The following is a 23,349-nucleotide window of genomic DNA, read 5'->3' as shown; positions in this document are numbered from 1 at the left end:
GCGGTTGATTTCAGACGGTTTCAACCTGTTCAGAAGCCGGTAGCCATATTTCAAACGTTCAAAAGTTAATTTAGACGGTTTTTATGGAACTTTGTGAAAATCTGAAATTTCCAAAACACAACCAGAGGTTCCAGTTCCAGAACGCCTTGAAACCATCTCCAATTGACTCAGCATGTTGAAGTAAATTTTAGCTTTCCACCTTCTTTGAGTAACATTTTGCGAAAATTTCAACTTTCAAAAATCCGCTGGAGGCTCCAGAACTGTTCAGAACGTTTCGAAACTGTATTTTGGGTTGGTGAAAATCTCACATTAAATCATTTTCAGACGTTAAATTTGCAGACGTTCTATTTTCCCCTGCGTGCAATTATCACACACGTTCAATTGTATACGTGCAATTTCGCACGTGCAATTTTCTTACGTGCAATTTCATACGTGCAATTTGCCGCTCCCCTTGAAAATTATTGCACCCCACTGATACTGATAGCATGTAGTGAAACACTTCTGACACACACTTGGAAATGAGTAGTGTTTCCTATAGTAAGGAATTGCCAGTAGTGATTTACTACACACATACTAGACAGTAGTGAAATACCATTGATTTGCATATGTGGATCAGTAGTGCTACTCTACTGAGAAATCAGCAGTAATTCATCACTCATAATTTTGAGTAGGAGAAGTAAATCACTAGTGGCAATTCCTTACTAAGAAACACTGCTGATTTTCCAATAGACACCAGTGTACTTTTTCTACGTGGGTGGAACAGTGTGAGACCCCTATACTGCAAACCCTCTCTAATGGAGATGTTGAAATAGCATGCTCAAATGAGCAAAGCTTTACAGCAGTGTATAGGGCACTGGAGGCTATAAGGAAGAATCCTAGTCACAAAATGTATGGAATTGGGCACCATACATATCCGTTGAAACAAGATAAACCATATCAGGTAGTTATCAGGAGTCTACACCACTCCACTTCACCTGAGGATATCAAATTAAAATTGATTAAAATTGGACACTATTAGAAATACAGAGGCAAAAAAAGATGAATCTGGAGACCAATTCCATACATTTTGTGACTAGGAATATGAATTGCAATATCTGAGGGTACGGAGTTGAGAGCATTAAAAAGGTTGAGTTGTGATCAGCAAAAAGAATTGGGCAGGGGCAGCTAAAAGTGGTCTGGTCCAGGGCAGCAAAAGCCCGGAACAGCTCCTGTTTGCAGATCATGTAACTTTGTGAAAATAATTCTGGTTTACGAGTACTTCTCTTTCTTTTATATTGATCATTGATTCAAAAAACTGCAAAGTCTGGAAACTCCTCTATTCGTTTCGGTTTAAAGTCGTCTGTGTTGCATACAGCAATATATTTTCTCTGTTTAGAAGCTGTCCCGCTCTCCTCCTCCCATCCCAGCCAAAGAAACACTGCAGTAGTATTACTTAATACTACACCGCAACGATGATCGTGATTACTCTATATTCAATAATGATAAATGCATCGATTTATTGCACTTGACAACCCGTTCATTTAGCAGTCTCATGATTATCTACATACAACTTATTTGGTTGTTCGTACTATTCAATTAACAGCAATAAACGAGGCGTATACGTTGTTAGAGCACTTTTTCAATACCCCGAATCCCGATCTCCTAATAATATTCGGTATAAAAAACTTACCACGCTGGGTGCTGCTGCTGCTAAGCAACCTCCTCTATTTCGCTCGCGTATTTTCGAAGGTGTGATGTCGGCGAGTGTAATTAATTAAACGTGTACACCTAATCCATTACACGTATGAGAGATAAAGCAGAAGGAGAAGAAAAGGTGCAACTTGGTATCATTCCGCGTACATATATCGTCTTATTGGTAATTTGGTAGTGAAAAGATTGTAACGCCCATTTTTCCAGCGTGCTATTGTATATGTATAATGAATGTAATGTGTATCATACTCGTATAGGTATACAGGTAGGCTAAAAATGCGTAGAACATCAGACGATCGAACGATGGAAATTAATTACCGGCTATAATATAGGTTTTATTATCATCTCTATGGTAAGAATAGTAGGCTATATATACCCGATATCGTCCATAGAGGGCACATCATCGGTGGATATACCTTTGAGGAAAATTTATTGTTGTCCATCCTCATATATGTACCTATACGTATAGAGGTCTAGGTGTACTACGCAGTAAACGTGCAGCCAGACTAATTTTCTTTCTATGTTATTAAATTTTATATAAGTTATAAAAACGTCTTGTGTAGAACGACGCGAAGACCAACAAGACAGGATGCAATTTAATTTTATAACTGTCGTTTGGGTGTATTATAACATGTATAAGACCCCTGCCCCTGTACCGCGCGCGACCACGCGAGTACTAATTTTTTTCACGACTGGCTCGCGCCTTTACGACCGACGACGACGTGGTGCTTGAGGCACTGACAGCCTTTGAGACGATACCTGCATGATTTTTAGTACCAATAACATGCTGCGATTTTTTATATAAACATTGTGAAGAACTGAAGAGTTTGTTGTTGTGGTTCATTGTGTTATTTGCATGTAACTATTAGGGGATTTACTGAAGAGTTGAAGAGAAATCAGTTTGACTACTAAGTAGAAGTACGAGTAGCCCTACTTTTTTTAAAAAAAATTCAAGGTACAATTTTTCCAAATCTCTGCGTACCTACTTTGTGAAGAAAACAAGAAAAAATGTCTCGTTTTTGCCAAAAATACTAAAATAGTGGTAAACTCCGCTTTTTTTCAAAGCTTTGCCATGCAAAAATTTCTAAAGATTGTGGTTTCCTACTTACAAAAAATCCCAAAAAGTCTTGCTTCTTTTCAAAAAAATTTCAATTCTCACTTTTTTGATAGGAATTGTCATCGCCAAAAATAGAAAAAATAATCGCTTTTCCGGCAAAAATGAAAGCCATTGCTTCTTCATAATATTGTAAAAGAATGTTTTTTTTTTTTTTTTTTTTTTTGGAAAAAATTACATTCGTAACAAAACATCTAGAAGCATGCCGAACAGGGAGGGAGGAGGTGTTTTACCCCCCCCCCCCCGCCACAGACAAAAAAATGTTGACAAAATTAGGGAATTTTTGGGATACATACATTGAGTGAATTGGAAATGGTTGAGAATACTTGTAGTTGGGAAGAATTCGTTTAAGTTGGGAAAATCAAAGAATTACCAAAAACCATTGATTTGGATCTTTGAATTATAAATTTTCAAGAGCTTTTGCCCTCGTTTCGCTCGGGCCAGATCATTTTCCTTTTACCTTCTTTGATCATAAGCTATACTGAGTCGAAAAATTGACTATTCACATCAACAATATGTACTTTAAATTTCCCAATAAGTCTCAATAACGTACTTCTGCTAAAATACCAAAAAAAAAGACCTGTGATTTTTTTAGAGATTGTACTCTCGTTTTGCTCGGGCGTCGTATTCCTATTTTCAAACTACTGTTATAATTTCCTGAAAACTAAAAAAATATTGAAGGTACGAAATCAAATTTTGTGTATATCAAGAATAATGTTGTTTTGCGTTTCGAATTATCAATTTTTCACTTTTTTTCTCTGACCAAAGTAAGTAGAGGGTAGAAAAATTGACTTCTCGCTTTGGTGTAGTGTAGGTGCAAATTAATTGAAAATATTTCATCTCCGAGCAGAATACTTCTGGATAATTCTTTTATCAAGAAAAACCTTCCCTCAGTCCTTCCCAACAATTTTTTTTTCAGGGTGTAACTTACTCGTATATAAAGATAAAGATTTCCAAGTTGAAAAAATTACAAAATTAAACAAAGTATCAAGTATTTTTTTAAAAATTCGATGTCCTATTAGAGTTTTTTAAAATGACCTCATCGAGAAAACCCCTCTTTACTTACTTGTTGGATGATTCATTTTCGCTATGGCAATTGACAATCTTTTTAGAAGCCGAGAGAGAGACCAAGTTCCACTTTTCATCGTGGAATTTAAGGGGGGGAAGGTGGTTAAATTGAAAACATTGGATGGCGTTTTTCTCATGAAGATATAGATAAAATTCAAGGATTAAAATTTTTTCAAAAACGTAGAGTAGAAATGATATATTTTTTTTTTTTTGAGGAATGGGACAATTTCCAATTTTTTCATCATACACAGGGCCAACTTGCATGAAATTTCATCAGGAATTTTGAAATTTTTCCAAATTTTTATGAAAATGAATCCGTTTTTGGCAGTTTTAAATGATTTAGATACTTTTTAAAATATTTTTATACAACGAACATTCTATGAAATTTTTTGTAAATTTTTGTGTTTTTATACCACTTTAATGAGTTTTTAGCACGCTTTCTGCAGTTTTTCCAAAGTTTCGCCAAATTGTACAGAAATTCAATCGGTTTTTGGTTACTTGAAAAAATTGTAATGCTTTTGAAAGTGTTTTTGTTTTATTTAATACCTACGTTTCAACGATTTTTTGACCAGTTTTTTTCATTGTCCTTCGTGCAATTTTATTGAATTTTACCTTTTCCTGAAATTACACCTAGTATTAATAATTTGAAAAGATTTTAATGTTTTTCAACTATTTCTACGCCATTTAGCAATGTTTTAACTATGTTTTTTTACAATTTTCATTGAACTATGCATAATTTTGTTAAATTTTATCAGTTTCAGGCAGTTTTGAATGATTCTTGCTCGGTTGACAGTTTTAAAAAACAGACTTAATTTGAGATTTTTAGAACCATACATATTGAAAATTCTGATTCATCATTTTCAATTCCAACAGTTTCTCAGTTCTTGAAAAATACAACAATGATTATAGTGAATACGGTATCTCTTCACAGATACTTTACGATTTGATACCTACATATTTACGAGGCCAACATTGTGACAGAGGGGGGGGGGGAAGAAGAGTGCATCAAAATTGGACGATTTTATCATTAAAGAATTTACAAATACATACTATTGGTATATCAAAAGAAAAAAATCATTTAAAATCAAAAAATCAAAACTTCAATCTTTACATAAAATTATGAAAAACTTACCAAAGTTTCGTCTTGATTTGTAACAACATACGATATGTTGTAATAAATCACAATTATGCAAATTCTTGAATACGGAAACCAGCACTTGATGAGGATCGAAATGAGCACCTGAAACAAACAAACAAACAAACAAACAATCATATTTTGTTGTAGGTTTGAATTTTAGAAATTTGATCATTTTTTCAAATTATCTGAGTGGGAACAAATTTTTTTGTAGAATTTTATTTATTTACATATTCAGAATTTCGTGTCCGCCCATCACGTTGCTTTGATCTGCTTACTCAAAATCAGTAAATTAGTACCACCAAGAGTTACACAAGTTCATGGATATATTCGAGTGTGAAATTGAAGTACATACATGTCGAGGCTACACCTACACCTATACCTGCTCCTTTATGAGTCACCCACATACACTTAGAGGATGCTACTCGAATTTGTAACTTCGAAGTGAGAACTTTTCTTCCTCTTCGTACTCATAATAAATTATTGTACAGGTACATTGTACTACGTAGTTGTAACACTGCGGCGTCGTAGTACTCGACAAGTTCACATCGAATGAGTTTTGTCTGCGTTTCAACAACATCGTAGGCGCAGCCTGTGAGCCACACATAATAAGTAAGTAAATACACGAGCCCATATCGTCGCGTTTGCGGTCGAGCTGATTCACTTCGTAGGCGCCGAAGGTGTTAAAAATCTCGACCGTGGTGAGCCACACGACAGTGAGGAAAGAGGACCACGTAATACTCATTCGTACGAAGAAAAACTCACTCATCTGCCCATGCCCATACCCATGCCCATACCTGTACAATGCAATACAAAACCCTCGCTTAATTGGAACCTTACTCGGTATAAATAGGTTCGATTGTGTGCACGTCATCCGATCGTCCATCATCGTGGTCAGATGATCGCCGGGTTAAAGTGGGAAAAAAGGCTCTTGATATTTGAAACGTCCACGTCCCAGTCGTCGTGGCCTTTCACTTACGTATCAAAACCAGACACCGACGGACGATTGCTAGCTAGGGCTATTTTAGTGTCATCGCGCGGAATCCTTTGAATATTCTCATTATAACGGGTACGTGACGTCCTAAGTATTATGTACAAGCAAAATTACCCGCCCTTCGGGCAGGGAATAGAATTTAATGCATATGTACTTACCTACTTATAATAACTAAAAAAAATCCCGCAAAATTCCATATACATAATATGTAGTTACTGAGAAATTATAAAAAATTGATAATTTTTGACATTTTTGTCATTTTTTGGCTAAATTGTCAAATTTGTGATTTCACCTTAAGGTATATTTCTCCTGGACAAATCCCAAATCTGGGTGGCATTTTTGAAAATCCAAAGTCCAGTCGACCATATCTACCTTCCAACTTGAATCTATGGTCAAAAGTGGAAATTGTGCGATTCGAATCGCAGAAATGAATCGCGAATCAATTTTAGATCGAATTCAGAATCAGACTCTGAATCGTATTCAAATCACAAAGAATCGTTTTTGTAGCATCCATCGATTTTTAAAAACATTTTTAATCTTCCTGCAGATTTTTGAAATTTGAAATTTCTACAAAATTTTATTAAATACCTACATAGATTTAGAAAGCCAAAATTCAATCTGCAAACTAATTTCAATACCCTATGAAATCTAGAGCAAGTGCTTCCAACTCGTTTTGAAGCTTCCAGTTACTTTTTGGTCCTTCAAGGTCGACATACACGAAATTATAGGGGATAAGCTAGGTATTGGTTAGATAGACCTCCCTCCCCAAATTTGTTAAATCTTGAAAACGTTTTGCCAGACTCGACGAAGTCGTTAAGTTTAGTAAATTTTTAGTCTTAATAAAGGGATTTATTTATCAGAAAAAAAATGTTTTTTCACTTCTCGAAATACAAAATTTTGCGAGCTTTTGCCCTAAATTTGATTGTGTATTGTTGCTTATGTTTATTAAAACTGAAATTTCTACAAAAAATCACTCAAATTTTTAAATTTTTAAACCAAAAAATCGAATTCTTCCCATAAAAAAAACGTCGTTCTCTCAATCTCAATTATCAAAATGAAAAATGTCAAAAGCTTTTGCCCTCGCTATTCCTGGCTCAATTTGTTTGATTATTTTTATTTACAAAATGAAAATGAAAATGAAAATTTTTTATAAGTCAAAATCGGCTATCCTGGGTTCAAACTGATTTTACACCGGACATTCAAAAAAATGAAGCATTCTGGATATATTTATCAAATTTCTTCTATTTAAACTGATTTTATGCAAGGTGTGAAAATTCTAAGTAAGTTGACAATAATAAAAAAATCTAACCATTTGGATATACCTAACTCTATCAAATTTCCTGTTTTTAAACTGATTCTTATGCAAAGAGTAAAAATTCCAAATTGACTAAGTGAAAAAAAAATTGAAGTTGAAGAGATATGATTGGCCAATGAGTTCACCCATACTTTTCGAGTTTCTTCAGGAATAGATCCACCTTCGATCTCCTATTCTCTAAGTATGTTAAAAATTGAAGCTTCGATGATTTTGTAAAATGCTTAGCAAATCGGAAAGATTCGGCGGTGAACTGAAAGCTCTTGATGACGTCATCAAAACTTTGAAGCTTAATTACAGCTTTTTAAGGCCTCTAATCGCGAAAATAATTTCAGTACAACCATCTACGCATCACGCTGAACATTTTGAGTATTTTTTCACAATATTCCGTCCAGCCGATTTGCAGTGATGGCGTTACAAAGAAATCACCACTTCAATTTATTAAGTAGATGCTAAAGATACAGGTACAGGCGATTAAACCGATAAGGCGATTTTTATTTTAGGGCGAAATGTTGCCATCAAGTTGCAGCCTTTTCCATTCATGTGGGTAAAATTGCTGTTTTGAGCCAGCAGCCAGGTAAGAGACGTTATCACGGGAGCTGGAACCGATGACCAAATTCAAATAAGAACACGAGAATGTTTTTTTGAGCATTTTCCAAGAATTTCGTGTCCAAAATTAGGTCGTGAGTTTTGGGATTTTTGAAAAAGCCTCATGACAACATTTTTTTGAGCAATTTCGAAAAATTGCATTTTCGGTGATGACCAATTTTTGAACATGGATTTTACTTTGGGAGGCTAAAATTTATTCTTCATTTCGAAAATGATCGATCATATCATAGAATCGAAAATCGAAATAAATCGATTTTCAAAATTCGATTAATCGATTTTTGGTGATGACCGATTTTTGAACAGGGATTTTATTTTGGGAGACTAAAATGTATTCTTCATTTCGTAAATGATCGATCATATAGAATCGAAAATTAAAATAAATCGATTTTCAAAATTCGATTAAGTATTCGATTTTCGGTAATGACCAATTTTTGAACAGGGGTTTCATTTTGGGAGGCTAAAATTTATGCTTCATTTCGAAAATGATCGATCATAAAGAATCGAAAATCGAAGTAAATCGATTTTCAAATTTTGATTACATAATCGATTTTCGGTGATGACCAATTTTTGAACAGAGGTTTCATTTTGGGAGGCTAAAATTTATGCTTCATTTCGAAAATGATCGATCATAAAGAATCAAAAATCGAAATAAATCGATTTTCAAACTTTGATTAGGTAATCGATTTTCGGTGATGACCAATTTTTGAACAGGGGTTTCATTTTGGGAGGCTAAAATTTATGCTTCATTTCGAAAATGATCGATCATAAAGAATCGAAAATCGAAATAAATCGATTTTCAAATTTTGATTAGGTAATCGATTTTCGGCGATGACCAATTTTTGAACAGAGGTTTCATTTTGGGAGGCTAAAATTTATGCTTCATTTCGAAAATGATCGATCATAAAGAATCGAAAATCGAAATAAATCGATTTTCAAACTTTGATTAGGTAATCGATTTTCGGTGATGACCAATTTTTGAACAGGGGTTTCATTTTGGGAGGCTAAAATTTATTCTTCATTTCGAAAATAATCGATCTTCCAGAATCGAAAATCGAAATAAATCGATTTTCAAAATTTGATTAATCGGTTTTCGGTGATGACCAATTTTTGAACAGGGTTTTTATTTTGGGAGGCTAAAATTTATTCTTCATTTCGAAAATAATCGATCTTCCAGAATCGAAAATCGAAATAAATCGATTTTCAAAATTTGATTAATCGATTTTCGGTGATGACCAATTTTTGAACAGGGGTTTTATTTTATTCTTCATTATTCGAAAATGATTCATCATTTACAGAATCGAAAATCAAAATAAATCGGTTTTCAAAATTCGATTATTCGATTTTCGGTGATGGACCAATTTTTGAACAGGGATTTTATTTTGGGAGGCTAAAATTTATTCTTCATTTCGAAAATGATCGATGTTCTAGAATCGAAAATCCCAAATAAATCGATTTTCAATACTACATATATGATCGATTTCATTTGGTATTGGGACATTTTTCCAAAAACAGATCTTGAACAATCCGCATCTCCTCTCCAGTGGCACCGAAAATGTATTCCAAATAACTTTCAACTGGTGAAAATGAAGGTCTCTGCTAAATTTGATCAGAATCAGACGAATTTTTTTGGATTTTGGTTACTGTTTTTTTTTTTCAGGGCATGCTCTTTCGATCCAACTTGATTTCGTTCAAATCGAAGAGTGCCAGTTCAGAAGTTCTGTTGTAAAAGAGAGCTTGCGAAATAGTATCTACCTCACCTGTCAAAATTTCAAGTGCCGAGGTTTTTTTTGGCCGATTTGACATAAATCAAGACCTTGCGTCTCGAGATTTTTTGAGAATTTTTGAAAATTCAAAACACCTTACAACGTCACAACCCTCGATTTTCTGTTTGAGCAGCTGAAATTATTTTTGGGAGCTGCCCTGACCCCTTATGCTTTTGGAGAGAAAAAAAAACCACAATGAAATTCTTCATTGCTTTCCTTTCCAGTCAAAAAATTCATAAATTCCTCACAATGTGCACCTTTACACCAGTTGCACTTCCAACAAAATTCCCTTCTGTAAGCTCGGAGTCGGGTGTGTAATGTGGTCATCGATACTAGAATATTCAACCTGTTGCGGTACCAATAGCTCTCTTTCCGTAGGTAATTTCTAATAATTGTCACGCCCGTGTACGCGACAGGTACAGGTAGGTAAGTAGTGACGAAATACCATCATGAATTACCGCGTGTTAAGGCACACTTTGATTAGGTACATTTTTTTTCTCCATTTGCGGCGCGGCGCGTCTCATGAGCTCTCTCGGTTGCTCGGTTAATAAAATAATACGTGATGGGAGACGATAGCCAAAAGCGAAGCTCGATCTGCGGGCTTGCCTTGACATATGGCCAGACACGTGAGCCTATTAGGCACGCACGTTAATCGTCTACTGTGGGAAAATTTTCAGAACTTGGTCGATGTCACGTTCAAATTAAACGATACCTATAGCTTGGCTACCTCCGCGTACCTGTACACTTTTCAGTACCTTTTGACTGTGTAGCACAGTGTACCAACCTGTGGTACTCTATGTACCTTGTAGAAGATACGACAACGTTTAATCAATGTAATCCTCTGTAGTCTACTCCATCTACTCGTATTATGCTCTCTTCATACCTCTTCATCATCTTCTTGTACCTTGGTGCTCGGATAATTGTCAATCAGAATCCGCGCACCTACTGTTGTCATAATTTTTTACCGATGCTACGTGTTTTTACATCGTATTCTTCACCATTATAATTACGTCTGTTGTACTCGTAGTTTATCCATTTGTCGCAATCGCACCACCCATCCTTCTCGCGTAGGTATTGTAAACCTAATGGAAATATCATTTTCCGATGATAGATTCGTTAAAAGCGTTTTTAAACGCTATTATCTGGATGTTTTTTCTCATCTTTGTACGAATCTCTGAGTATACCAGACGATCAGCTACGTGAATTTTATGCCGCTTTAGAAGATGTGTGCTATAATCGACAATCGTAATCCTTCAGCATTCGAGTTCACGTCCACGTCCCACGTCCGTCCGAACCATTTCGTAGCTTAATCAGTTTTCAGCGATATAAGATTATGACGTACTGTAGACCTACTCGATCGATGATGATTGTCTCTATTATCGATGAATCGAAACAAATACTATCACGTTTAAATTGAGAAAATTGTACGTCAAAATATTTGTCGATTTATTTAATCTGGTATTTTTTCGAACGTGTTCTAAACCTATTGTAAAATACATCCAGTGATGAGATCAGAAGATAGATTGGACTGTTTTTTTGAAAACGGCTGATTGACTCAAAAAGTGCTTTAGAAATCGAAATCTGTTGACTTTTTTTTGGTCGCAAAAAATGAGTACCTAGGTTTTTCGTTAGTATCTCCTCGATGGAAAAAAGTAAAAAGCAAAAAGTAGATAACAGTCAGGGGGCCCGCATAAGGATCTATTGCACCCCCTGCCGATCCTCCGGGACAACGTTTTTCTTAAAGGGGTAGTCCTAAGGAAAATTTCTAGCGGTTGTCCTCAAAAAAAAAAGTGGCCCTACTTACAAAATGGCGGCCATTTTGATTGACAGGTTAGCCGAAATCACAGATTTTGCATTCCAACATAGGACTTGCACGAAATTTTTCAAACCGTACAAAGGTAGATCGTAAGAGCAGGCGAAAATTTAACACCTGTCAAAATTTCAAGTGCTAAAGAGCCTTTTTCGATTTTTGGTGAATTTTTGAAAATCAAATTTAGACCACAAATGAGGGGAAAATCAAAATTTTACCAAACTGACCTAGAAAGCTGAAATTTAGGATATACCCTATTTTTGACCTGCCAAATCGATTGGAAACTGTGTCAAACCGTTTTGAGTAGTTCTGGAGCCTCCAGCAGATTTTTGAAACTTGAAATTCTCACAAAATTTCATCAAAATGTGGTTGGAAAGCCTAAATTTATTTAGCAAACTAATTTCAATACGCTACGAAGTCGACTGCAGGTGGTTTCAAATGATTTTAATGCTTCCAGCTACTTTTTGAAAATTTTCAATTTTCCAAAAAACGCCATAAAACCTGTTCAAATAATCTCAAGCATGCGTGCTCGAGATTGGTGTTTGTTAATGACCTTCATGACCGGTAAAGTATCCGATATTTAAAAAAAAAATCGGTGTACTCCAGTTTGAAACTTACTTTTGTGCATCGCTTTCATCTTATATTTGAAAATTTAAAAAATTCACGCTTCCGCCTCCGTTTGAGACAGAAAAATTAAATTTTGTTGACACTCTATTTTTGGAATTATTCCGAAATGGATTTCAGGCAGTTTCAATCCATTTTGGAGCCTACTGCACCTTTTTGGAAACTTCAGTTTTATAAAAAAAAATGTCACAAAATCTGTCCGAATTAACTTTACACTTACATACACTGTGCAGAGTAAATTTCGGCTCTCAACTCCATTTCATGAAATTTTGTAAAAATTTGAAGTATCGAAAATCTACCGGAGGCTTCAGTGCTTTCTAAAAAGTCGCTGGAAGCTCCAAAACGACTTAAAATCCATCTGCAGTCGACTTCATAGCTTATTGAAATTAGTTTGCAGAATGAAGTTCGACCTTCCAATGGCATGCATTCGATAAAATTTCGTGAAAATTCAAGTTTTAAAAATCTGCTGGAGACTCCAGGAATTTTCAAAAAAGTCGCTGGAAGCTCCAAAATAGCTTGAATCCACTTGATGTCGTCTTCAGAGGGTGTTAAAATTGGATTGTAGAGTAAATTTCAGCTTTCCATCTCCACTCGATGAAGTTCTGTGAAAATTTAAAGTTTCAAAAATCTACTGGAGAATCCAGGAATTTTCAAAAAAGTCGCTGGAAGCTCCAAAATAGCTTGAATCCACTTGATGTCGTCTTCAGAGGATGTTAAAATTGGAGTGTAGAGTAAATTTCAGCTTTCCATCTCCACTCGATGAAATTCTGTGAAAATTTAAAGTTTCAAAAATCTGCTGGAGGCTCCAGGAATTTTCAAAAAGTCGCTGGAGTCTCCAAAACAACTTGAAATCCACCTGCAGTCGACATCGTGGCGTATTGAAATTAGTTTGCGGAATAAATTTAGGCTTTCCAACTCCATGATGAAATTTTGTGAGAATTTCAAGTTTCAAAAATCTGCTGGAAGCTCCTGAACTACTCCAAAATGTTTGAAACAGTCTCCAATCGATTTGGCATGTCGAAAATAGGGTATATCCCAAATTTCAGCCTTCTTGGGTCAATTTGATAAAATTTTGATTTTTTCCCCTCATTTTTGTCCAAAATTTGATTTTCAAAAATTTACCAAAAATCGAAAAAGGCACTTTAGCACCTGAAATTTTCACAGGTTATGAATTTTTGCCTGCTCTTTCGATCTACCTTTGTACGGTTTAAAAAATTTCGTGCAAGTTCTATGTTGGAACGCAAAATCTGTAATTTTGGCTGACCTGTCAATCAAAATGGCCTCCATTTTTCCCCCAGATGATCGGCGGCGGGGGGGAGTACAATAGATCCTTATGCGGGCCCCCGAATAGGATAACTCTTGATCGAAAGGGTCGAGGAAGGATAATTTTTGCTGTAGAGAAATTCATTTTGAACTACGTTCGCCATTTCTTCTTTTTTAATGGTTCAGATTTTTGTGGTCTCTCACACCCTAAATCCACGAGTAAAACAACACACAACCCTTGAACCTTGAACGTTGCACCTGTAAATGCACTTTGCACGTCGCTCGGTTATGCAGGTTATATAACGTTGATGTACACCTATCCCTATATCTTTACAGCGTATACTATATTTATGATTATAAATTGTAGGTAGATTTTATATAGGTAATGTATAGCCATAGTCGCAACCACTGACCGATTTGATCCCTTTAAATAAAAAAAACACATTTTAAACGCGGATAATTGTTAGGTGTTTCCAGTATCGGCAATCTGATCTCGATTGCTTAACCGCTATTTAACCGAGGTGCATTTTTCTTGCATCATCATCCCCCTAATGTTCGCATGCAATTGTCTATTTCGCTGAAAGCTAAATCCCAGGCTCGCCGAGGACCGCGAAGCCCCAGCATCTAAACATTTAAACTTAATGTTAGCCGTTTATTTAACGTATCATTAAGACCCTATGGTTACGCGAACATCAACATCATTCTGACGATTTGTTGGAAATTAACACCGCCGTCTCCTCCAGCATAGTACTTTGCTCTTGATAATTGTGGGAGCTGCTTTTGCTCTATTCATAACACGAGAAGGAGAAAAAAATGCTGCTGTTTCTTTTCCAGCATCTCTACCTCGATACTATGAAATGACACCAGCGTTCTCGTTCGAACGAATCATCCCTCATCGTGTATCAAGACTATATGAAAGGAACACTTTAAAATGATGTTATAATTTTATAATATTTCCCATTTCTTATATATTTTCTATTATCTTTAAGAAACTGTTTATAGTACATATTTATTGGCAAACCAGCTGCTCCAGCTTGGAATTCTTCTCTGTGTGTACGCATGTTCCGCAAGATGATGCGGTTATCCTTACCTCTACAAAAGGAGTGCATTTTCACGGTTACCCAGGCCATGCCAGGCGCACAGCCCACAGCCTCGAAGATGAAAATGAAAGATAGAAAAAAAAAGGTCCGAGATGAATCTAATCTCTTCGATCGGATCTCCAGATAAGATTCCAAATCTGTACGTTATCTTTTTGTATCGATCTTTTTAGTATTACACGCGCGGCCAAAAGTACAACACAATTTCTTCTTTCTTTGTACTACATAGGTACCTATTTCGACAAAGGCTACACACTTATAACATTTTTATAGTCGGTAAAATAATGTACATACAAGTGAGCAGCGAATTTTCAAATGATGGAAAATTCTCATCGTTTTCGCTTTATTGATGTCTACATTTTACCGCAGTGTGCCACTCATGTATGAGGTATATACTATACTCAGAACAATGGAGACATCTTTCGTGGTTTATTTTACTTTTATAGGAGAAAATATGAGAATTTTTTTCTCAAAATGGGATATTGAATAGGTACCTGAACAGTGGCCAGACAGGGGTAGGTTTTCAGGGTGCTTATTCGGTCGTCAACTTTGACATTCTCTAACTGTACATTTGTGTTTAGCTCGACCTCATGTTGGATTTTCTGCGATTGAAAAAGAAATAGGAAAGCTTTCAGTTGCAGGTGTGTGGTGACACCTTGGTGAAAAGAATGACAAAAAAGTTTTGATTTTCTCCAATATGGCATTGGCAGATGGTGCAGAGGCAAAAAAAGGGCAAATATTTTGGTAGGAGGGTCATTCCACGTCAATTGAACCAAGAAGTGGTAGGGAGGTTCTGCGTTTTTTTTTTTGAAATTTTTCCTGTGGAAAGACCTTCCGAAGGGATGACCCATGGCGCAAATCGCAGCCCTCCAGCCCATTTTTAAAGGCAGCCAGGGGGTGTCAGAGTTTTCAGTGAATCTGAAATATCATCCATCTCAGCAGTGGATTACTCAATAACCGCGATACCTATCAAAATGAATCATTTTCCCATAGTTAGGGGTTTTGAAAGGCTTTTTGGTGATATCATAAAAATCAGTGTTGCCACTTTTTTTCGTACAAAAAATTAGCTCAAAAAGTATCGAAACGTAGTTTTCACATCGTTCCGACTCTCAAAAATTCTGAAAAAAATATATTGTGGACAATCTTTCATGCTAAACAACATATTAGAAAATTAAGATTGGCAACATGTTGCAAAATTGATTTTAAAAAATTTTAAGTTTGCGAAAAAATGCGATTTATTGATTTAAAACATGAAAAAAAGTTTTGATAAGTGAAGTTGACCCATTTGACCCCTATTTTTACGTATCTGTTGAGAAAATTGAAAAAAACCATTTCACTTGATAAAATAAACTCCTCACAAAAAATCAAAATTCGAAAAAATTCAATTTTCAATTTCAAAGATTAAAAAAAGTTTAAATTTATTCAGTTGTCTTATTTTGACCTCTTTCTGACGCATTTCATGAAAAAGTTGATAAAAATTACACTCACAACAAAAAATAAAAATTCGTTCATTTTTTGAATTTTTTCGAATTTTGATTTTTTTGTGAGGAGTTCATTTCATCGAGTGAAAGGGTTTTTTCAACTTTTTCAACAGCTATGTAAAAATAGGGGTCAAATGGGTCAACTTCACTTATCAAAACTTTTTTTCATGTTTTAAATCAAAAAAATCGCATTTTTTCGCAAACTTTAATTTTTTTAAAATCAATTTTGCAACATGTTACCAATCTCAATTTTCTAATATGTTGTTCAGCATGAAAAGTTGTCCATAATATATTTTTTTCAGAATTTTTGAGAATCGGAACGATGTGAAAACTACGTTTCGATACTTTTTGAGCTAATTTTTTGTACGAAAAAAGTGGCAACACTGATTTTTATGATATCACCAAAAAGCCTTTCAAAACCCCTAACTATGGGAAAATGATCAATTTTGATGGGTATCACGGTTATCGAGTAATCCACTGCTGAAATGGATGATATTTTAGGTTCACTGAAAACTCTGACACCCCCTGGCTGCCTTTAAAAATTGGCTGGAGGGCTGCGATTTGCGCCATTGGTCATCCCTTCAAAAGGTCTTTCCACAGGAAAAATTTCAAAAAAAAACGCCGAACCCCCCTACCACTTCTTGGTTCAATTTTGACGTGGAATGACCCAGGATGAAATCTCATCTTTGTCAGAAAATTTTAAGATGGGATGAACGAAGAAAAAAATCAAAAAAATATTCAAATCAAAATTTATACCTTTAGTTTTTTTTTTACAATCAAGCTGCTCGTGGCTGAGTCCTCCTCATTAATTTGAGCGAATTAAAACTTTTCATTAGCTACTCTACTTGATTGAAAGCGTAAAGAAATGCCAGTTCAGGAAGATCTCCAAGTTCACATGAACAAAAAAACCACTCAAGAGAAACTACATAAAAATAGATGGAGCATATTCGAATGATTTTTTTTTCAACATAACGTTAAGAAATTTCTAAAAATTATCCTCGCTTTTATATTGTAGTAAACTACCTATCCGCGAGCAGTTAATTTTTTTTTCAATTTCTTCGTCAAGTCTTTTATATCAAATAAACGAGAAACAACACGCGGGCGCGGTGTTAGAAGTAAATTAATTTTCAAGTTATAAACACGTTACTGCAGAGAGCTGTCACTTTGAGGTATCCCTTCTGCCAGCCTTCTCCGATGTTGAATTCTGTTTTAGCGCCGTTTGTAATTAAATCCTAGCAACACGTACAACCCTCTAATTTTTTTAACGTAACGATGACGCGGTATTTAAAAAAAATCACTATTCTGGTTTTTATATTATTCTATATGTATAGTTTCTCTTCCTTCACCTTTGTAGCCTATATAAATGGTGTCCATCAAAAAACGTGAACCTCGTTTTTTTATCGTCTTTTTGAAAATAACGCCTTTGTCTAATTATGCGAGAAATTTAACGTCGAAAATATAGGTAGATAATATTCAACTCCTCCTATCTTATTCATAATGGGTATTCGAGCACTTCGAGGAATATGAGAGGAACTCCCTGTGGGAGAGAAATAACCAAAATGTGGGATGAAAATCAATTACCAAGGTATTAATAGGCATTAGCTTAAACCACCCTCAGCCTGGGATTAAAATTAAAATAGACAGGGGTCATTTTGTGTCAGTTTGACCAAACGTTTTGACACTTCTCACGTTTTTCAATTTTAATCACGCTTGATTTTTCCCAAAATCAAATGTTTGTCAGCCGTTCCAAAAAAGGTGCAGGGCATTGTGTACCTTATTTTACGTTGAAATTTTCCACCTCACCACCCCCCCCCCCTGCATTCTTCCCAAAATTATTACCTCGGATGAGAAAATAATTCTCTATTTTTCAATTTTCTCCATCTGCAAAAAAGTGGTGCCGGTAGCCTCCACCCCCCTCCAAAGTTGAAAAAACTCGAAAAATGAAAAAAATTCAATCAGTCAATTCAAAAAAAATCGTGATCTACTTTTAAGCACAAATTTTCTTGAAAAATGCTAGAAATTTTTTTTATAGAATATTTGAATTCCTCGAAAAATTTTAACCAATTTTGATAAATTGCATAACACTTTTCCAAAATTCCAAAAAATCATGACAAAATTTAAAATTTAAAATTTTTCAAACATGCTCTTGAAATTTTCTCGTCATAATTTTCAAACTTTTCAAAAGTCCCGATTACTAATGATCCAATTTTCCAAACCCTTATAGCGAAACCGCATGTCTTTCTGACATTTGAGTTTCACCCCTTTCCCCCTTTCCAAAGTTGTTTCCTGGGATGAGAAAATAATTTACTATTTTTCATTCCCCCCCCTATCAACAAAAAAGTGAAGCCGGTAGCCTCCACCCACCCCCCCCCCCCCGATGAAAAAAATCAAAAAAATTGTCTATTTTTCAACAACAAAAAACTCATAATCTACTTTTGAGCGCAAATTTTCCTAAGAAATGCTACAAAAAAAGGAGGAGTTGCGATAAGGACCACTCTTGAAATGTTGTAATAAATGCCCCAAATACGAATCCGTAGTTAGTTAACACAAAATTATCATTTTTTGGGCTCCAGGGGTTCCCAAAGTTGTGAATAAAAAATTATTTTAGGAACCACTGAGTATTATTTTCAAAAAAATTTTTAGCGGAAAAGATCTGTTTGAACCCGATAAACGTTACTCGAGATGATTTTCCTATTTTCGACCCTCGAGCACAGAAATTGTGAGGGGTTTTTATTTTTGAAAAATTTTGTAACCGCCATTTCGAACCTACCCCTTTGAATCCCACTAAAAAGTTTTTTACAGTTTATTAGTTTCTGTTCGTGCTAAATAAAATTTTACGCTGGTACTCAAAAATTCAATTTTCCAATTTTTCGTAATTTTGATATTTTGGGAACCCCTGGAAAAATAAAAACCTGCGATTTGCGTCAAACGTAACGTTTTAAGGTATTTATATTCAATTATCGAGATGAAGAAGTTTAATTAAGCTCCCTGTATATTCGTAAATTTTAAACCCTTTTTTTTAGAGTCCCTATTTTAGGCACCCATAAAAAAGGCGTTTATGCATATTTTTTCAAATAAATCGAAAAATTTACATTTGAAACACATCAGCCAGAGCTCGACAATTTTTCATTTGATTTTTCCAGTAACTTTCAAAATTGAGTTATTTTGGGTCGAATTTTGAGATTTTACTCTTCGAAAAAACGTTTAAATCACATTTTCACGATTTCAACGAGTAAAATCTCAGAATTTGGCCAAAAAATCTCAATTTTGAAATTTTTTTTGAAAAATGTCAGAAAAAAATTTCTATACAAATATTTGAATTTCTCGCGAAATGTTAACGAATTGTGATAGGTCGGTCGCATGATATTTATGTACTTTTCCAGAATTCCAAAAAATCATGACCGAATTTAGAGGTTAGACTAATTTTTCAAAAATGTCCAAAAAATTTTTTCGTTATAATTTTCGCCCATTTTGATAGGTTATAGAAGATACTTTTTCAAACATCCAAAAACCCATCACCTGAATTTTTCCCATCCCTTATGACGCAACCACACGTCTTTTCTGACATAGATTTTGGGATTCAAATTATGAGGTTGTAGATTTGGAGATTTTAGAATTAGAGCTTTCGGATTTTGAGTTTCGGATTATAAGATTTCAGAATTTCAGATTTCTGATTTTCCGATTTCAAATTTTGAAATTTAAGTAAGATTTGAAATTTTCAGATTTTGAATTTTTGGATTTTCACATTTTGGATTATGAGATTTCAGATGAGGAAAATGCTCGTCAAATATGAAGTATTCGGCAGTGAAATGAAAGCTCAAAAGTAAGATTGTTCAAAATGATGCATTTTTAATTTTTTGGACTCAAACTAAAAAATTTTGATTCTAAATGTTTCGTAACATAGTATCTGCGCGTCATGAGGAATATTTTAAAACAGAAATGAGCGAAATTGGTCCAGTGGGAGGGGCTCACTGACTGGAACAATATTTTCAAAATTCTTTTCATATACGTATACTTTAAAGATTTTTCAAACGGATTAAAATCTTTAAAAAAAAAACACACAGAAACGTATACAAAAAAAAATTTAAAAACTCGAAAAATCCTTTGATAAAAGCAAAAGCTGTCCCAATGGACGTAAAAAGTAACAACCTGCGTGTCTCCATAAATGAGCTTACAATTCGATACAGTACTCAAATTAATTTACACGTGTTTTGAAAAAGAAAAATCGAGTATAAATTTCCTCCAGCTTCAACGATCGCGTTCATTTTGTCGAGATATCGAAGCGTACATTACATCGAGAACGATGTAGCACACACAGGGCGATCTCCCATTTGTGTACACCTTGTCACAACCCTTTTCATTTTAAATACGTCGTATGTCTGTCTGTCCGTGTATGTATCCAACTCTATATACGGAAAAACAAACGACTCCCTCTATCTCGACACGAATTATATTAGTAAATATACGACGGAATGATAGACTCACTTAGGTATCAAAATAAAAAAGAGCGACGAGGAGAAAAGAAGGTACCTATGGTAGAAAGAGAAACACACAGAAAACCTGCACTTGCTTCGGCCCCCTTACATTCCGTTTCGTTCCGATATGTTGAAAAATGTAAACAAAAACGCAAAAATTACACACATAATTTTTAGGGTGGTGTGTTTTGTGTTGACTTAAATTGTTTGCTATAGTTGCATGTTAACACCATATGTGCCGTTAAAACTATCCACCAACGCGCCATAGGAACGCGCAGAGCAGCCCGCCGTACATAAAAATCATGCTCGCAGAGTCGTAGTCACAGGTTCATTTATAACGCACCGTTCGTTCCCGGATGAAATACCTTGTCAAGTTTGTTATTTGTTTCAACCGACAATGATAAACATCTTTAGAAATAATGTCTGGCTTTTGCTGGTTTTTCAATCAGCGGGGTGTCGCCGGGCTTGGGGCTGGCGGCCGGGACCGCGAATGACAAAAAATTAATCGCTTCTTATAATTTCTCAAATTGTTCTCATAAGCGTTCGTGACGTGACGTGAGCAGTGAGCAGCCCGTCCAACATGGGTTGGCGATTACGATCGCGACTCGCGAGATGTATGGCACGATGCGGCGGTGGTGCGGCTTTACTAGATGTTGTTTTGCCTGCACGAAGTAATGCTGCGAGTGGTGAAGGGGAGGGGAAGGTATACGGTAGCTATGTAAGTATAATATGCTGCATGATGTACCTACAGTTCGTGCATATGCAAGTTGATGGGGTGGTGAGGGCGAACGAGATGATGGATTGCGGCGAATGTGGTGCTCGAAAAAAGAAAAAAGGTACATGATTTCAGTGGGTACTTTTTTTCGAAGATTATGAAGATGGACAACGAAGAGGCAAGATGACAAAATGGGCATTGGAAATATGCAGATCTTGACAACTATAAGGTGTGGGTTCAACAAGCAGAACAAGAATGCTACAGCCAGCAGGATAAAAAAAAAGACTTTTGGCAAGACCTTTTTTTTTCGAGTGATCGATGCAGCACTGCAAATTTGAGGCCTGGAAACGTTCTCTTTTTTCAGTGGTCCCGAATATAAAACCACTTTTAGAGGAACGGTGACATTGCATTCAAAATCAGAGGAGGAATCGACTTTTTTGGGTCAGATGCTCAGAAGTCTCCAGTGGGTATATTTCTGAACTTACATTTTTGGAAAAATTCACTTAAAATGGTCCAGATGAAATTTCAGACTGCGACTCGATGAACTAGAATTCATTGTAAGTGTGACATTTCCGCCAATTCCGAAAAAACTGATCGGATTTTAGCGGGGTTTTTGAAAAATTTCGTCGAGACCTTTAACAAAGTGTTTCTCAAATCTTCCACTTAAAAAAAATGCTTTCTAAAGGAACATTCACCGCATTTAGCCCCCTCTCCTCCGAATGCGTTCTACATCTATCGGGTGTGTTTTCAAATAGGCATACCAAATCAGTGCTGCCATAGCCATACTTTGTCCATCTTTTAACAAAACTAAAGGGGAAATAAATCTTCCTGAAATTTCGATGAAAAAAAAGCAGGACTTTTAAACCAAAAATGGCGGTAAATTCTCCTCTACAAGGAAAGTTTAAAACCATGGGCAATTTTTTTACGAAAGTTAATTAAGTGCATAGAACTCCAAGTCAACAGAAAAGTCCTTGAAAAGTTTGACAAAATAAATATCAATCAGTTATTACTTATTTTTGAACGTTTAACATAATTTTAACTATTCATCAATTTTTTTTCCATGGTTGCTTAAAGTTGGACTCAACAAATATCTTCTACTTATCTACTTACTCCAATATTACTCCAATAGGTATTCGTAAAAATTTCAGAATTTGGTGATTTAGATATACAAAAAATGTCGAATGACCTCGCAAGGTCGTTTGCTTATCACTCATCTTGAGGTCATTGACCCATATGTCTGGCTTATCAAGGCCATCAGTATCCATGTCTGGCCTGTTAAGGTCATTAATCTGTATATCTTGACTTTAAGGTCACTGACCTACCGTTCTAACCTTCCAAGGTCGTATATTAGACCTCGTGAGGTCATTGACCCGACATTATATTTTTTAAAGGTCATCTGTCAGTCCGTTCGGATGCCCTCTAAAGATCATTAACTCGTCTGAATGACTTCTCAAGGTCGTCTGTACATCTGACTGGTATATCAAGGTCATTGACCGGTCTGCCTGACCTTTAAAGCTCAATAACCTACTGGTCTAGCTCCCCAAAGCCGAATGTACACCTGCCTGGTCACTTGAGGTCATTGACCCGTCTGTCTGTCTTCTGAAGTTGGGTGGTCTCCCTGTCTGGCCTCTTAAGCTCATTACCCCGTGAACCTTCTCTTTCAAGGTCACTGACCTACCGTTACAACATTCCAAAGTCATTTATTAGGCCTCGTGAGGTCGTTGACCCGTCCGTATGTTTTCCAATGTCACCTGTCAGCCTGCCTGTCTGTCTGCCCTCCAAAGGTCATCGGCCTGTCTGTATGACTTCTCAAGGCCATACACATGTCCGGTCTATCAAGGTCATTGACCTGTCTGCCTGACCTTTAAAGCTCAATAACCTACTGGTCTAGCTCCCCAAAGCCGAATGTACACCTGCCTGGTCACTTGAGGTCATTGGCCCGCCTGTCTGTCTTCTGAAGTTGGGTGGTCTCCCTGTCTGGCCTCTTCAGCTCATTATCCCGCAAACCTTCACTTTCAAAGTCACTGACTTACCGTTACAACATTCCAAAGTCGTTGATTAGGCCTCGCAAGGTCATTGACCCGTCAGTATGTTTTCCAAGGTCATCTGTCTGCCTTTCTGCCCTCCAATGGTCATCTACCTGTCTGTATGATTTCTCAAGGTCGTACACATGCCAGGTCTATCAAGGTCATTGACTTTC

General features: G+C 35.9%; 1 long non-coding RNA gene across 1 annotated transcript in view; it reads right to left on the bottom strand.

Annotated features, from left to right (window-relative positions):
* LOC135838331 (uncharacterized) overlaps positions 1-23,349 on the bottom strand; it is a 120,200-nt gene that overhangs the window by 69,474 nt on the left and 27,377 nt on the right. Inside the window, exon 3 of the long non-coding RNA XR_010557387.1 lies at positions 5,004-5,111. This is a non-coding gene — a long non-coding RNA (uncharacterized LOC135838331). The remainder of the gene's footprint in view (positions 1-5,003; positions 5,112-23,349) is intronic.

This window comes from Planococcus citri, chromosome 3, assembly GCF_950023065.1.
Source record: "Planococcus citri chromosome 3, ihPlaCitr1.1, whole genome shotgun sequence".
Classification (NCBI taxonomy): Eukaryota; Metazoa; Arthropoda; class Insecta; order Hemiptera; family Pseudococcidae; genus Planococcus; species Planococcus citri.
Note: the sequence above shows the minus strand (reverse complement) of the source record. Positions and strands in the feature narration are given on the sequence as shown.